Genomic DNA, 5000 nt, shown 5'->3' with positions numbered 1-5000 from the left:
TCGCACCGGGCCCGCGAGGACCTACTTTGGCCGCACGGCGCCGCGTGCAGGGTGCGCCGGCGCGCAGCTGCGCCGCCTGCCGCCTCCGTCGGCCGGCGCGCCTGCCACTGGCCGCCCCCACCAGCCGGCTGTAGCGCGTGCGCCCACGCACCGCGCGGCCAGCACGCCGGGAGGCCCCCCCTCACCGGCCGGGGACGGTCCCACCCAGCCACCGCCGCGTATCGCTTCACACCCAGATGCCATTCACGTTCGTGGGCATGGTGGGTATCGCTGGAACAACCGGTTGGTAGCTCAACCGATCGTCGCCATCACTGATTCACCTCTAGCGAGAACAACCGCACCACAACGGTTTACCAGTTGTTCATTTGCGTAACGTCACCAGCAAACGTAGGCGTCCATCGCCATTTGCAAATTCAACGATTGTTGCATGCCTGTGTCAGGTGTCACGACACACTATGTCTGCCCACATACACGCAACAACATGTGCACGCTTCGCGAACACGTGGAAGGTGGCCCCCGTACGTATGCGATGTCCATTGCGCGAACGACTGTCAACCGGCCTCTGTCGCATGTCGCAGATGTGGAACGCAGTGCACCATGCTATCACGGTGTGTGAGAAGAGACGACTACGTCTGACAACACGCGCCACTACATCAACAGACGGCTCATGCTGATCGCCATCCAGGGCATACCACACTGCAATCCAGCTCTTATAGGGAGACGACACGTAGCTGAGTGCACAACATTTGGACCGCATGGTTCGCCGTTGTTGGCGCAGTCGTTGTACGGTCACATGTACCACGATGTATCATTCAGTACATGAGGACCAATGTGCAGTACAGTGTGTGATTTGGACGTACAATATCAGCGGACAGTTGACACAGGCCATACCACAGCGTAGGCTAAGTGCTTCGCCATGCGAATGCCAATGAACAACTGCGAATGCCAATGAGCATGTACGTCCTGCTGCCATCCACATTACAGTGTATAGCTGCACGGTGTTTAACATGAAGCGATACACTGGGGACCGGGCAGTGCGAGTAGCAAACTATATTGCGGGGGTTGCAGTTAGGCAACACTACACTAATTTAACGCGTCGTATGACAATTACAGAGCAGGTTAAGGCCCAACGTGTGTTGGGTTAAGGCCCAACGTGTGTTGGGTTAAGGCCCAACGTGTGTTGGGTTAAGGCCCAACGTGTGTTGGGTTAAGGCCCAACGTGTGTTGGGTTAAGGCCCAACGTGTGTTGGGTTAAGGCCCAACGTGTGTTGGGTTAAGGCCCAACGTGTGTTGGGTTAAGGCCCAACGTGTGTTGGGTTAAGGCCCAACGTGTGTTGGGTTAAGGCCCAACGTGTGTTGGGTTAAGGCCCAACGTGTGTTGGGTTAAGGCCCAACGTGTGTTGGGTTAAGGCCCAACGTGTGTTGGGTTACAGCGCAATATGGGTTACGTTAAGGTACGATATAGGTTAGGTTAAGGTACGATATAGGTTAGGTTAAGGTACGATATAGGTTAGGTTAAGGTACGATATAGGTTAGGTTAAGGTACGATATAGGTTAGGTTAAGGTACGATATAGGTTAGGTTAAGGCGGAACGTGGGTTAGGTTACGGCGCAACGTGGGTTAGGTTACGGCGCAACGTGGGTTAGGTTACGGCGCAACGTGGGTTAGGTTAAGGCGCAACGTGGGTTAGGTTAAGGCGCAACGTGGGTTAGGTTAAGGCGCAACGTGGGTTAGGTTAAGGCGCAACGTGGGTTAGGTTAAGGCGCAACGTAGGTTAGGTTAAGGCGCAACATAGGTTAGGTTAAGGCGCAACATAGGTTAGGTTAAGGCGCAACATAGGTTAGGTTAAGGCGCAACATAGGTTAGGTTAAGGCGCAACATAGGTTAGGTTAAGGCGCAACATAGGTTAGGTTAAGGCGCAACATAGGTTAGGTTAAGGCGCAACATAGGTTAGGTTAAGGCGCAACATAGGTTAGGTTAAGGCGCAACATAGGTTAGGTTAAGGCGCAACATAGGTTAGGTTAAGGCGCAACATAGGTTAGGTTAAGGCGCAACATAGGTTAGGTTAAGGCGCAACATAGGTTAGGTTAAGGCGCAACATAGGTTAGGTTAAGGCGCAACATAGGTTAGGTTAAGGCGCAACATAGGTTAGGTTAAGGCGCAACATAGGTTAGGTTAAGGCGCAACATAGGTTAGGTTAAGGCGCAACATAGGTTAGGTTAAGGCGCAACATAGGTTAGGTTAAGGCGCAACATAGGTTAGGTTAAGGCGCAACATAGGTTAGGTTAAGGCGCAACATAGGTTAGGTTAAGGCGCAACATAGGTTAGGTTAAGGCGCAACATAGGTTAGGTTAAGGCGCAACATAGGTTAGGTTAAGGCGCAACATAGGTTAGGTTAAGGCGCAACATAGGTTAGGTTAAGGCGCAACATAGGTTAGGTTAAGGCGCAACATAGGTTAGGTTAAGGCGCAACATAGGTTAGGTTAAGGCGCAACATAGGTTAGGTTAAGGCGCAACATAGGTTAGGTTAAGGCGCAACATAGGTTAGGTTAAGGCGCAACATAGGTTAGGTTAAGGCGCAACATAGGTTAGGTTAAGGCGCAACATAGGTTAGGTTAAGGCGCAACATAGGTTAGGTTAAGGCGCAACATAGGTTAGGTTAAGGCGCAACATAGGTTAGGTTAAGGCGCAACATAGGTTAGGTTAAGGCGCAACATAGGTTAGGTTAAGGCGCAATATAGGTTAGGTTAAGGCGCAATATAGGTTAGGTTAAGTTACAATAGAGGTTAGGTTAAGGTACAATATAGGTTAGGTTAAGGTACAATATAGGTTAGGTTAAGGTACAATATAGGTTAGGTTAAGGTACAGTATAGTTTAGGTTAAGGTACACATTGTTGTAAGGAAAGGTGTAATGGGGGGGGGGGGGCGGCGGCCGGTCGGTTTGTTGATTGTGATTATAGTAAGTGGATGCCTGCGGCATCATCTGATTTGCCACGTCAGGATGCACCTTTGGCTCATGACAGGCGGCGCTCTCATTCGATGCTTGTGGCAGACCTGTGTCTTTCATTCCTGCCATTGTTTGTGTGCTGTGAGAGGAGGCAGTATTGTGATGTTGGGTGCACCCCTGTGTAGGACATGTGTGGGTGTTGGTGGCTTGGCTGAGCAATGGTCGTTGTCGGGTGGGTGGGATATTCTGTTTTCTGAGTGGACCTCCCGGTCTGGTTATGATAGTGTGGATTGTCTAATGTGGCAGAGAGGATGCACTGGGTGTTGTTCCATGCTGGTGCTTACATATTGTCTGTGTGCCTGTTACAGGCAGAGAGTAGTGCGTGATAAGAGTGTCTGGCTGACGTGTGATTGTGAGCAGAGTCTTTCAGCATGTATACGGACAGGTCTATACATTATCTGTATTCTGATGGCTCTATCTATTACTAATCAGCGCCGTGTATACGTTTAATCCGGTTCCAGTCGAAACTATTGTATCTCTGTACATTAGTGACACGGCGAGCCCGCTATGTAGTTACTCGTCTCGGCAGCTTCCACCGGTGTATGGCAAATGATTATAAGGAATCAGTCTAGTCGTCAATACCGATAGTCTGACGTCACATGTCTGGGGTGGGGGACGCTGCGCCCTTCCGGTGGGTCATGGCCTAGGAAGACTCTTCCCACGCAGGGGGGCTTGGACTGTCATTGACTCTTCCGAGTAATATACTTGCCGTACGTTTTTGCGACTGCGAGTGCAACGCTCACCGGTACCGACATGGATGGAGCGCCTCCTAGCTGCCGCTGAGCATCTGCATTCGTACAGAGAGCAACGCGATCGCGTCTGTAGCTCGTACGTGGTACAGCTCGCAGCTCATGTATATGGACATTGGGATATGTCGTCTCGATTATAATGGCTCTGCATCATTTACTAATCAGCGCCCTGTGTGTACTAATTCTAGTTCCAGTCAAGTTTTGCTGTTCTATTCCTGTTCAACAGTAGAACGGCGGCTCCACTACGTAGGTACTTCTCTCGGCAGCTTCCCCCGGGTATGGCAATTAATTACAGACAGTTTGTGTACAGACTAGTGCCGGTGTGTTGTGACAATGTCACAGGTCAGGGGTGGGGGAAGCTACGCCCTGCCAAATAGGTGGGTCAGGGCTCGGAAAAACTCTCCCCACACTGGGGGCTCGGACCCTCATTACTCTTCCGAGTAATATATTGAGGAGCGCACTTAGCCATTGCCCCGAGTCTTGGCGACTGCGAGTGCAACGCCCACGGGGACCGACGTGGACGGGGCGCCTCCTAGCTGATCACTCAGCATCGGAATCCGTACAGTGAGTTACGCGATCGAGTCTGTAGCTCGTAATTAGTACAGCTCGCAGCTGGCCAGGCTTACCCACTGTCGAGCCCGGGCACCCTCAGGCTCACCAGTTCTACCCAGCTACACCCGAGTTAGCCACAGGTTCTAGGCCATAAAGCCAAGTCCCAGATGTTCGGGACTCGGACCAAAAATGTTTACTACTCGTGTTGGCTTTAGTCCCACCACGTTAGACGAGTAACCGCCGAGGACATTTTAATTCGGGTCCTCTACCGCACATCTCTTACTGCCTGAGTCGCCTGTTGCCCTGTCGAGACATCAACCAGGGATAAGGTAGAAAACAGGCAGTTTTATAGGTAGCTGCCGTGCGGTCTGCCAAGGGGCTCATCGTATCTCCCGTAGGAGAACTTGGATACTAGTTCACGCGTGAACCGACACCTCCGACGACTACCCCAGCAGCTACCCCATGGTTCCCTTATTAGGTACTCGTTTTTACAAGATGTCTCTTGTCACACAGACGAGTTTCTGTCCGAGGTCGCAACGCGATCCTCTACCACACATCTCCTACTACCGGAGAGCGCCCGTTGCCCGTGGGTTCCACCTTTTGAGGCGCGGGATTGGGTAGCTTTCGGCAGTTTTGTGAGTAAACGCCGTGTGGTCTGCCAAGGGACATCGCCGTTACCACACAGGGTTCGG

Source organism: Schistocerca serialis, unplaced genomic scaffold, assembly GCF_023864345.2.
Source record: "Schistocerca serialis cubense isolate TAMUIC-IGC-003099 unplaced genomic scaffold, iqSchSeri2.2 HiC_scaffold_1139, whole genome shotgun sequence".
Classification (NCBI taxonomy): domain Eukaryota; kingdom Metazoa; phylum Arthropoda; class Insecta; order Orthoptera; family Acrididae; genus Schistocerca; species Schistocerca serialis.
Note: the sequence above shows the minus strand (reverse complement) of the source record.